Raw genomic sequence first — 12,137 nt, 5'->3', positions numbered from 1 at the left:
TGAGCTTCCTGGGAACAGTTGTGCATTGTTTATGCCAGATTGTTCTCTCCACGTTGGACCTCAAACTTGACTCTGAAAATAAAGTTTTCCTTTCCTTCATGTAGTGCTAGTTTTGTCCTTATTCAAGATGCCTATGTGTCCATTTTATTCAAAGACAAGCTATAGTGCAGAGGGCTACATGAAATTCAGTCCAGGCAAATCATAGAATAAGCATAGTTAACCTAGAAAATATAAATATGCCTCCATTTCATTATTAGTAAAGGAAATGCACACATAGCCAAACATAAAGTAACTTTTAAATGTCCTGGATTGGATTGGCAAAGTTTTTTTAAATTTCTTTATTGGGGGATTAATAGTTTATAGCTGATAGTAAAATACAATAGTTTGTACATGCATAACGTTTCCCAATTTTCCACATAACAACTCAGCCCCCACTAGGTCCTCTTCTGCCATCATGATCCAGGACCTGAACCCCCACCCCCAGAGTCTTTTACTTTGGTGCAATACACCAACTCCAGTCCAAGTTCTGCTTAGTGTTTTCCCTTCTGACCTTGTTTTTCAACTTCTGACTGTGAGTGAGATCATCCCATAGTCATTCGTCTGCTTTGGATGGAGGGGCTGGCTCCTGGGTTACATACTAGTAGGCATCAACCAGGGGAATTATTTTGCTGAACAACCCATGACATTGGAATAAGATGTTGAGAGAAAAATAATAGGACAAGACAATCACAGCATAAATTGTTTACCACATACTCATGAATTAATAAGAATGTTTATTACTATTTAGAGATTTCATCTTTTATAAACATCTAGAAGCACTAGAAAAATAAATAGCGACAGCCCATAAGTAATAAATGAAGCAGAATCAAGCAACACATCCTTTGGCTTCTGATGTGAAAGAGCAAACAACAGTTATTGTGTGGCCACATAAGATTTCAGGTCTGTCTGTCGTCTGTCACAGCAGCAGAGTCCATCCCATCCTGAAAAATCCATAAAAGTAGATCACAGGCCCTCTCTCTGTCTTAGCAACTTGCATCCTGAGCAGAGGGGAAGGAGTATTTAAATTGAATGGTATAAACGCAAGCAAGTCTCAAGGTGAAAGAGCAGAAGAACTGGTGGGTCTTATGGAAGCCCATGCTCTGGTAGAGGCCCAGGGCAGACTGCTGTAGCACGCTGGTATTGAGGACAACTGCACTGTAGCCCTGGTCCTGTCCAAACTGCAGGACAGTCCTGATCAGAGCTTAGGCTATGCCCTGACCTCGGTGCTGTGAGGAGACACACAGGTGAAGGAGCTCTAACGTCTTCTCCCTCAGGGCTGGGTCCTTCATGGGCAGAGCGCCCACCATGCCCACCACCTGCCCCTTGGACTCTGCCACCCAGAAGCAGGAGCCACGCTCACTGAAATAGTTCTTGGTGATGTCTGACATGTCTGTGTTAAAAGCCACGGCTACAAATTTCATCCAGGGATACTTTGCAAGAAATCTCAGGGCAGCTAAGAGGGTGAGGTTAACTAGCAGGGCCAGGAACCAGGACCCAGTAAGTAGAAACAGGATAAGGGGAGCCCCAAGCAAGAGCAAGAGGATTTGTGGCAGCTTCAGGACATGGCAGAAGGTGGTGTGGGCATGCTCTGCCATTGCCTTATAGAACACATCTCGGACACTCTTATCATCCCTCTCCTGGTATTTGCGGATGTGACAAGGAGACATGGGAGACTTCAGTGTTTGAATCACTAGGTCCATAAAAGAGAGCAAGGCGTCTCTGCAGGTTGTTCCAGAAGCCCTGTGTGAAGACAGGAAGCCAGGTCAGTTCCACATCTCTCCCACATTCCAGGAAAGGAAGAGACACTCCAGGGTGTCATTGCTTGCTTTTCTAAGAAGAAATAGGCCACAGACATTGCAGGTGCACCTCAGAGACCTTCACTAGATTCTGGTTCCATCCCTCTCAGGCTATTTGTTTATATTTATTATGGAATAGAGACAGAGAGAAATTGAAGGGGAGAGTGAGATAGAGAAGGAGAGAGACAGAGAGACACCAGCAGCCCTGCTTCACCACTTGTGAAACTTTCGCCCCTCAGGTGGGGACCAGGGGCTTGAACCTGAGTCCTTGTGCACTGTAATGTGTGTACTTAATCAGGTGTGCCACCACCTGCCCCCCTCCCAAGGCCTTTTAATCATAGGAAATGTCATGTAACCATCTGAGTCTCTTTCTTCTCTGTAGAACAGGGTAAAATAATGCAAGACACTCTGGGTTATTTAGATGAGACAATTAAGTCATAAAGTATCCTCCAGTTCGTCTCACTCCTTCCATCTACATCTTTTCACCTGCTGGCATAGGATCCTGTGAGCCTCAGCCAGAAATGACTGGCTAGAATCTGCTGACCAGACCCAGAAAGACCATTCATTGACTGGCCCTTATGTATCTGATGAGTATAAACCCCAGACTTAGGAGCTAGCTTGGCAGCGAGCAGCAGCTTTTCTTATCTTTTCTATGAGGAAGCCAGTCTACAGAGCTTGGGGCATTTACATACAGGACAACTTACTCCCTTCCCCCACGCCAGAGCAAGATGCAGTGTCTCCTACCTGGTACCTCCATGCTCTCTGATGCTCATCCTCAGTTTATCCAAGAACCGGGAGATTGCACCCATACCCTGTGCCTTCTTGTCTTAGGCCAGAGTCCAAGTGCCCTACCCCCCAGACTTACAGTTATGCTTTTCCCTGCAGTGACTTTGTATATTCTAAGGATAAAATGGTATCCTTTACTACAAAAGCTGAATAAGGGCAAGGAACTGGCATACTGTACTGATGATTCTTTAGTCACTACCAGGCCACCCCATCACCCAGGACCCTAGTCAGGGAGTCCTGGGATTTCCAAACAGACATGATGGGCCTAGACCTCTAGCAGATCTCTCTCTCCACTGTTACTGGTCATCTCCATCAGGAACAACATAATGGACCCCATTTGTGGGTCCCTATAAGACCTTGCCCTCAATGTGGATGAACAATGGTAGAGAATGTTCCATTTTCCGAAGGAAGGTTGGACAACATACTCTACCTATCACCCAAGGTCATGAATTAGTGTAGCCTGGAATGTTCTTAGTCATGACCACAGAATATGAGCTCAGACCTACAGGGATGCAGAAGTTACGTAGGCTCCTGTGCTGACAATGGGCCCCAGGTCAAATCGATGGGGTTTACAGTTAACAATACTTGTATACTTTTCCCATATTTGAGAGCTACTCTCTCCCCTGATCCAGCTTTCTAGTCCTTTTTCCAACTATGACACCATCTCTCCAGACAATAACTTAGGTCATCTGCATATTAGATGTCAGGTCATGAGCCCCCTTGGAATATACCTAAAGAAGATCTACTAGCTTTTTCCAAAACTGATACCCTAAATCTTCATCTGCAATATTCTTGTCTTTAGGTTCATGATTAGTCAACAATTTGTTCTGCTTTATATCTTTTTAAATATTTTTTTTAAAAATTATCTTTATTTATTTATTGGATAGAAACAGCCAGAAATCAAGATAGAGAGACAGAGAGACAGAGAGATTCCTGCAGCCCTGCTTCACCACTCATGAAGCTTTCCCTCTGCAGGTGGGAACCAGAGGCTTGAACCCGGGTCCTTGCACACTGTAACATGTGTGCTCAGCTAGGTGCGCCACCACCCAGCCCCTTGCTTTATATCTTTTAAAAAATATTTTATTTATTTATTTTCCCTTTTGTAGCTCTTGTTTTTTATTATTACTGTAGTTATTATTGCTGTTGTTACTGATGTCATCTTTGTTGGATAGGACAGACGAATGGAAAGAGGAGAGGAAGACAGAAAGGGGGAGAGAAAGATAGACACTTGCAGACCTGCTTCACTGCCTGTGAAGTGACCCACCTGCAGGTGGGGAGCCGGGAGCTCAAACTGGGATCCTTATTTTGGTCCTTGCAGTTCATACCACGTGCGCTTAACCTGCTGTGCTACTGCCTGACTCCCACTTTATATCTTAACTCTTTTTCAGCCGTCAGGTTCCAGAAGCTACCATGATGCCAACCTGACTTCTCTGGACAGATGACCCCACCAATACGTCCTAGAGACCCACCTCCCCAGAGCCCTGCCCCCTAGGAAAAGAGACAGACAAGCTAGGAGTTTAGGTTGACCTGTCAATGCCCATGTTCAGTGGGGAAGCAATTACAGAAACCAGACCTCCCATCTTCTGCACCCCATGATAATCTCAGGTCCATACTCCCAGAGGAATGAAGAATAGGAGAGCTACCAGGGGAAGGGGATGGGATATGGAGTTCTGGTGGTGAGAACTGTGTGGAATTGTACCCCTCTTATCCTATGGTCTTGTCAATATTCCCATTTGATAAATCAAAAAATTAAAAAATGTTATCCTTTAAGTTCCACCCACTTACTATACAATCAGTTCTTTCAGTCAATCAAAATATATGTATGAGGAACCTGCCTTATTTTTTTTCCTATGGTCTTTTTTGCTTTAGTGGAGTCTCATACATGGTATTTTAACTGCACTGGGCTGGTTTTTCATTCTGAGAAAGAAAGAGAGAGGGAAAGGTAGAGAAGGTAAGGGAGAGAGGGAGAGGGAGAGAAAGGAAGAGAGAGAGAGAGAGAGAGAGAGGAAGAGAGAGAGAGAGAGAAACAACTAGCAAGGGAGAGACATCGCAACACTGGAGCTTTCCCCAGTGTTACTGTGGTACTCTCCATGTACTGCCAAGACAAGAATCTTGGCTGCTCCCCTGTCAAGACAGACACCCTGACTGGTAAGTTATTTTTCCAGCCATTGCAGAAGAAATTTGACAATATTGATGGGCATCATAATGGTGTGTCACTTGTGTGTGGCCTGGTCTTAGATCATACTTGTGTAGAAATGTTATATATATATATTAACCAGAGTACTGCTCATGGTTTATGGTGGTGCAGGGCTTGAACCCAGGACTTTGGAGCCTCAGGCATGAGAGTCTCTTTGCATAACCATTATGCTATCTACCCCTACCTGAAATGTTGTTAAGTATTATCCAAGGATCGTACTTCCACAAGAAAAAGGCAAACAAAAGTCAGAAAAAATACCTTTTCCTTGAATCTATAGCATCGGCAAAATATCTCACCCTGATGGTGTGCCTGCTTTGCCATGCACACAACCCAGGTTAGAACCTGGTCTTCACTTCACACAAGGACACCATCACGCTATTTGGTCTTTCCCTCTTTCTATTCTCTACCCCTGTTTAACTGATAATGTTGTTGCATAAAAGTATAACCCCCACTGATAAAACAGACTTAAAGAATCAATATACTAACAGTGAAAGGTGATAATTTCTTCCAAGAATTAGCTTTTGCATCTCCCCAAAATGTCCTTACCTACATCATTAGGTCTCTAGATCTGTATCTAATTACTTCTTGAGGCAAGGATCACAATTAGAATCAAGGTGTTTATGTAACATTTATTTCATGATCTTTGAGACTAGGAAACATTAAACACTCAGATAAAGACTAAAGGAAATTTGCATTTTTACCTTTAAGGGTTGATTTTTGGGTCTAGTCCTCATTTCAGAGATTGACATAAAATTTTCTAATAATGCAAAATCTTAGCCACCTCTCATTTCCGCTCATTCTTTTTCATTCTTTTTTTTCCACCTGAAGAAAACTCTTATAGTTTAATCAGGAGAACTTACCAGAATTCTGTTCTGCTCAGCCTCCAAGGACAATAAGAAAAAAGTAAAGGGAAACGAAAAGAAATTTTTTCCCCCAAATCCTGGCTGTGTTGTGAATGGGTTAACTTGTCCCCCCTCATAACAGAATAGAAGAACTTTAGTTCCTAACCTTTTAGAAAATCAGAAAGAGACCAAAATCCTCTGTGCACCAATGACAAAAAAAAACCTCAAAGCAAGCCAGATTTTTTTTTTTTCTTCACCAGAGACAGAAAGACCAGCTCTGAAAAGATTTGAGTAAATCTCAGCCAAATTTTTTTAACCAAGGCAATGCTCAGTTTATTGTGGTGCTGGAGAGTGAATCTGGGAATTCAAAGCCCCAGCCAAGAAAGTCATTTGCATAACCATTATGCTGTTTCCCCAGTCCCTCCGCATTTTTCTAATTGCTCTAGGGACTGTTACCCATCTGGGTCATCAGCATCCTACACTGAAAAAATAGTACAGCATGGAGAGAGAGAAAAAAAAAACTTATTTTGAGTCAAGTTTGAATTTTCCTGGGAAAAGATGTGGGCTGTTAATGAAGACTTCTTTCTCCAAACTTGACTCTTGAAATGTGTAATGTGTGCACTACCAATCTCCTGCAGCAAAAGTTTTTGTGTGTCCTGGAATTGAACCCAGAGTCTCTTGCACTGAGTTAAAGGAAAGCTTTGTTTCAGAGTGAAGAATGAAGGGTGAAAGTAGGGGAGATGGCATAATGCTATGGTTATGCAGAGTGAAGGCTGAAGTCTAGCTCAGAAAAAACAGTCTGCATGAACAACCAACATTTTCTTCCAGACAACTCTCAGACTTGACTCTCAAAATAAATTCATGGAACAAAGTGAAACGTAGACTGGACAAGGTGTATTGTATCAAAGCAAAGGACTCTGGGGAAGCTGGGGGAGGGACGAGTTCTCCACTATAAACTGAGTAGTTCACTTTCTAACAAAGTCCCATAACCTAGATATACACCAGTTTCTGTGAGAGAGAGCTTATGTTCACACGTATCCATAAACTACTGCAAAATATATACCTGAAAGCAGAAGTACACTAGAGTTTGCAGTGAGTACCTCCCTAACACTTCCTCTCCACTATTCCAACCTTTGGGTCCATGATTGCTCAACAATTTGTTTGGCTTCGTATGTTAACTCTCTTTTCAATCACCAGGTTCCAGATGCCACCAGGATGCTGGCCAGGCTTCCCTGGATTGAAGACCCCACCAATGTGTCCTGGAGCTCAGCTTCCCCAGAGGCACACCTTACTAGGGAAAGAGAGAGGCAGACTGGGAGTATGGACCGACCAGTCAACGCCCATGTTCAGCGGGGAAGCAATTACAGAAGCCAGACCTTCTACCTTCTGCAACCCACAAGGACCCTAGGTCCATGCTCCCAGAGGGCTAGAGAATGGGGAAGCTATCATGGGAGGGGATGGGTTATGGAGATTGGGTGGTGGGAATTGTGTGGAGTTGTACCCCTCCTACCTTATGTTTTTGTTCATTAATCCTTTCTTAAATAAAAAATTAAAATATATATATATATATATACTCTTTGCCTCCGGGGTTATCCCTGGAGCTTGGTGCCTGCAATATGAATCCACTGCTTCTGCTGACCTTCTCCTCCCTTATTTTATTCAATAGGACAGAGAGAAATTGAGAAGAGAAAGGGAAAGGGAGAAAGAGAGAAAGATAGACACTTGCAGACCTCCTTCACCACTCATGATGCATCCCCCTTCAGGTGGGGAGAGGGGCTTGAGCCTGGGTCCTTACACTTTATACTATGTGTGCTTAACCCAGTATGCCACTGCCCAGCCCCCCATTATCTTAAACTAATGTTGCTTTCAAAAGTCACCTGTCATCAATACATGTTGTATTAAAATGTTGCATTAAAAAAAAATCATGACCCAGGTTTTTAGTTCATGGATATTATTTTTCTTATTAATCTATAAATATATGTATATAAAGTAAATATTGCATTTTATTTATATTTAAATATACACTATGTCTTTCTGTAATGATGGGCCATGTTTGTAGTTTATCTACTGTGCTATCTTTCAGGCCTCCATGTTTGTATTTTATGTATGAAATACTTAATTTCAAAAAATTACTATATCATAAAACTTTTTTATTTTACATTTTGTGAAAGAAATTGACACCAAAGCATGGCTGCATCATCTATGGATCTCATCTATTTTGTCTCTGGTGCTCTCACAAGGTGCTGGGAATCAACCTAGAGCCTCAATTGACCTTCCAAATACTTAGCAAACCTTTTTATATCTGCTGCTTTATGGGTTGACAAAATTCCAGACAAAGGTAATTCACACATCCCTTGAGGGAGTTCTCTTTTCTTCTGCAACCATCTTCTGTCTTAGCTCTGCACTTGAATGAAAGGGCTCACCAGTTCTGGGAAGGTACACAAGCAATTTCTCATCCCAGTCAAGGACCAGAAGCAAATCATATGTGCTCTGACAACACAATGTATGAGTAGAAAGTGGTATATTCAAAGAATGGAGTTTTAGGCAGAAAAAAAAAAAAAAGCACATATCAGGTTGAGAAACCTGTGAAAATGTCAAAAAAGGGAAGAAAAATACATTGTATGACACAATCATTATAAAATTTATAAACAAGCCAAGATAAGCACACTGCTTAAGACATACAGAAAAACAAGGACTTAAAATAACAAGACAAATAGGGGTTGTGGAGATAGCGTAATAATTATGCAAACAATTTACATGCCTGAGGCACCAAAGGCTCCAGATTAAGTCTGAAGCTCCATGGAAAAGCCAGAGCTAGACAGTGCTGGGAGTGGGAGGTAGGAGAAGGAGGTTGGAGAGGAAGGGGAGAAGGAGTGGGGAAAAAGGAAGGGGGAGAAAAAGGTGGGGGAGAAGGAGGGGGAGAAAGCAGAGGATGGGACGAGGAGAGAGAGAAGGAGAGGGGAAAGGGAGAGGAGGAGGGGAAGAAGGAGGAAGAAGAGAAAGAAAAAGGAGAAAAGGAAAAAGGAAACAAACAAGCAAAAACCTCTTTGCATGCCTCTGACTTGCACATGCGTCCGAAAACCAGTCTTGGGGAACATCTGTTCTGACAAACACTACCAGTGGGCACTATTCACGTGACCATACTGACATACTGAGGCAGGTCACATGCTTCCCCTTTTAGATTTTATTTTCATAGGTCAGTCTCAGCTCACTGAATCTTACCATCTGCCAGGAAATATCATAGACTATCCAAACGTAAAAGACTGCCTACATGGTGAGCTCTTGTCAATGGTAAATAATCACAGATTAATAATGCCTGGTGTGTTTTTTGTTGTTGTTGTTGTTGTTGTTGCTGTTGTTGTTTGTTTGTTTTTTAGTTGAACATGGGGAAAAAGGTGAAAGTATCTGGTTCACATCTCCAACCCTCCTGGACTTTTTTTTTCTTTTTCTTTTATAGCACAGAGAGAATTTGATACAGAAGGGATAGATAAGAATGGAGAGAGAACAATAGACACCTGCAGTCCTGTTTCACCACTTTGCAAGTGGGGACCCGGGACTCGAACTGGGTGTGCCACTTACCAGCCCTCCTGGACTTCTGGGAAGGAAGTAGCAGTATATGGACTGTACTCCAGCTACTAATTCTAAGTTAGTGTTCACATGCATTTGCCAGATTAGAGCAACAAGGACACATGCAGAAAGTGCAACAGGAAAGAAAAGATCTGCTGGTTGAAGGTCAGAACAATTTGCAGTGAAGTGGAGAGGAAAGATGAACCACAACACCAGATGATTTCACTCATATGTGGAATCTAGAGAAATGATACACACGATTTGAAGAAGAAGAAGAAGAAGAGGAAGAGGAAGAAGAAAAGAAGCAAGCCAACTATTTCTAAGATTTGTGAGAACTATAGTGGTTATTTTTGGAAGGTGGGAGGATAGGTATACGGAACTCTGATAGTGGGTGTGGTGTGGAACCATACACTGTAATCTTATAATCTTGTAGCTTATTATTAATCACAAATAAAAAAATAATAAAAGAAACAGCCTGCATGGGTATTACATGCCTGGGAGTGACCCTGAATCTATGGAGAGATTTTTCTAAGGGAGATTTTCTCGGAAACCAGTCACAGAAATTGGAAGATCCATTGAAAGAACCAAAGAGACATCTTCAAGATAGTGGGTAGTTAGAGAAAGCAGCTTCCACAGGGATTGAGATGTCAGTTCAACAAAGGAAATCTCAAAAAAAAAAAAATCTTACCAGGAAAACAATTCTTAATGAAACTAATGCAAACCCATAGGAAAAAGATTAAGAGAGCTAAAAATGTAGGAGGAACAAGTATTTGCGAATTATAGTTCAGGTTGAGGAAATAACATGATGGTTATTCAAAAAGCCTTTCATGCCTGTGGTGCCAAAGGTCCCAGGTTCAATCCCCAGCACCACCATAAAAGTGCTCTGGTAAAGAAAAAAATTAAAATTTAAAAGTATTAATAAAGTTACTAGAGTATTAAAGGATAGAAAGAAATGAAATATGCACAAGAGGAAAATATTCTTTCATCCCACTCATACCTAGAACAGCCCAGTTCCCAGAGACAGGCAGTGGAGTCTTGGTGGCAGAGGTGAGAGGTGGACAGAATGGAGGCTAGACATGGGTTGATGGGTACAAAGTTTCTGTGTGGGTGTTAAAGTTCTGCAGCTACAGTGCTGACAGTTGAATGACCGTGAGTGTGGCTAATACTAGTAAATAATTTACTTGAAACTTATCACTGTGGTAAGGAATGGATATGACTCAAAATAACAAAATTAGATAAGAAGGAGGCAGGAGGTGGTGCAATAGATAAAAGTGTTGGACTCTCAAGCATGAGGTCCTGAGTTTAATCCCTAGGATCCCATTTCAAGAATGATGCTTTGGCTCAATATCTCTCTTTCTTTGTAAGAACTATTTTTTTTTAGAGAGAGAAAAAAAGAGAGTGAATGAGAATGAGGTAGGAGGGTAGGCAGGCTAAGGGAGCACAGACCCCTATCCTGCTTATACCCACATGCTCATCTGTGCCCAGAAGCAAAACCAAACACAAATGAACTGCTTTCCCAAGAATGCTCACATAAACTAATCTTAGTTTCTACAAACTTCAGAAACACACCATTCTTCAATGAATGAGTAATGTGCTCTAATAACAAGGAAGAAGAGAACTTTTGAATCAGTACTCTTGGTTTCTTGACTACCTGGGTCCAAGTTACTGTCCTTGGTGATGATCTGGGTCATGTTCAACTTCCTGCCTACTGTCTGGAAAACTGAGAGCTCTTGTACATGTATGTCCAAAGGGGTCACTGCATCAATCCCAAATCTTCACTTTGTGGTTGTCCCCTGGCTCATCTTTTGCACTTACCCATAGGCCTGCGTGATCCACAACCCTGTTTCTGAGAAAGCCCTCTCAGATGCACCACTTCCGTCAGCCCCACTTCTATCTAACACGGAGACACTCTCCAGCCTCTACCAACACTCCTACCAGTATATTATACAACACCATCAGGCTTCTAGCTCCACAAAGGCTGAAGACCTTGGCAACAACATGACTTCTCATTCCTCTGGAAAGTATTCAATATTAGTGTACCCACTACCACAGTAGAGGACAGAAGTGTCCTGAAGCCCATCTTGTCTGTGGGGTTGCAGTTAGTAGGTGGTCAGAAATACATAACTTTTTGAAATCAGGGAAGACTCATGGCAGGGCATCAACACTGCCAATAAAAATACCCCAACAGCCTCTTGTCTCCAAACAGTTTGTTCCAATCATGTTTTAGACCACACTAAAATCTTACCTTACTTTTCTACTTTTTAAGAAAGTTTACCCTATTCAGTAGTAGCTATCTAACAATATACTTCTCAGTGAATTTAGTACACTCACAATTGTATTCTGCCTTCACCTGTTTAAGTGATAAAATTATATTCACTCCAAAAGAGCCTGCTTTAATGAATGAATCCCCATTTCTGTTCCCATTACACCAACTTTTATAAACATCTAAAGTATCTTGGTAGTTTGTTTCCATGTCCATATTTTGTTCATACACATCACATAAGATTCTTATGAATTTTCCCAATAAAGAAATAAACAACAACAACAAAAAAGATTCTTATGAATAATATTTAGTGCATACTTGAAACTTGATTTAACTTCCATCTGTCCTTAGCCTACTCTTTTCACCCAAATGCCCCACTTTAATTCGTGAGCAAAAAGTATGTGTTTGGGCCCTTGTATTCTGCAGTGCAGACTGGCTTAAAACTCCCTTGGCAGTGAGCAGAGACATGGACTGGTGACTAACGAAGGGAGTATCTAGTTCTGGTGGTCCAGGCATCTCTCACTGCCTTGATGACTCTCAGCATGAAGGACCAGATAATGGGGAGCAGTGCCTCTGCCTGAGAGACAGAAGAAGTTATGGGAGACTGGCTGCTATTCTGCATTCAGAAGAAAAGTGTTCGGATTTAA

At 41.9% G+C, this 12,137-nt stretch overlaps 1 pseudogene; it reads right to left on the bottom strand.

Annotated features, from left to right (window-relative positions):
• Window positions 1–756: 756 nt before the first annotated feature.
• Window positions 757–10,305, bottom strand: LOC103114077 (putative N-acetyltransferase 8B; annotated as a pseudogene).
• Window positions 10,306–12,137: the final 1,832 nt, after the last annotated feature.

The sequence above is a fragment of the Erinaceus europaeus genome, chromosome 3, assembly GCF_950295315.1.
Source record: "Erinaceus europaeus chromosome 3, mEriEur2.1, whole genome shotgun sequence".
Taxonomy (NCBI): domain Eukaryota; kingdom Metazoa; phylum Chordata; class Mammalia; order Eulipotyphla; family Erinaceidae; genus Erinaceus; species Erinaceus europaeus.
This window is presented reverse-complemented; position numbering and strand designations above follow the sequence as displayed.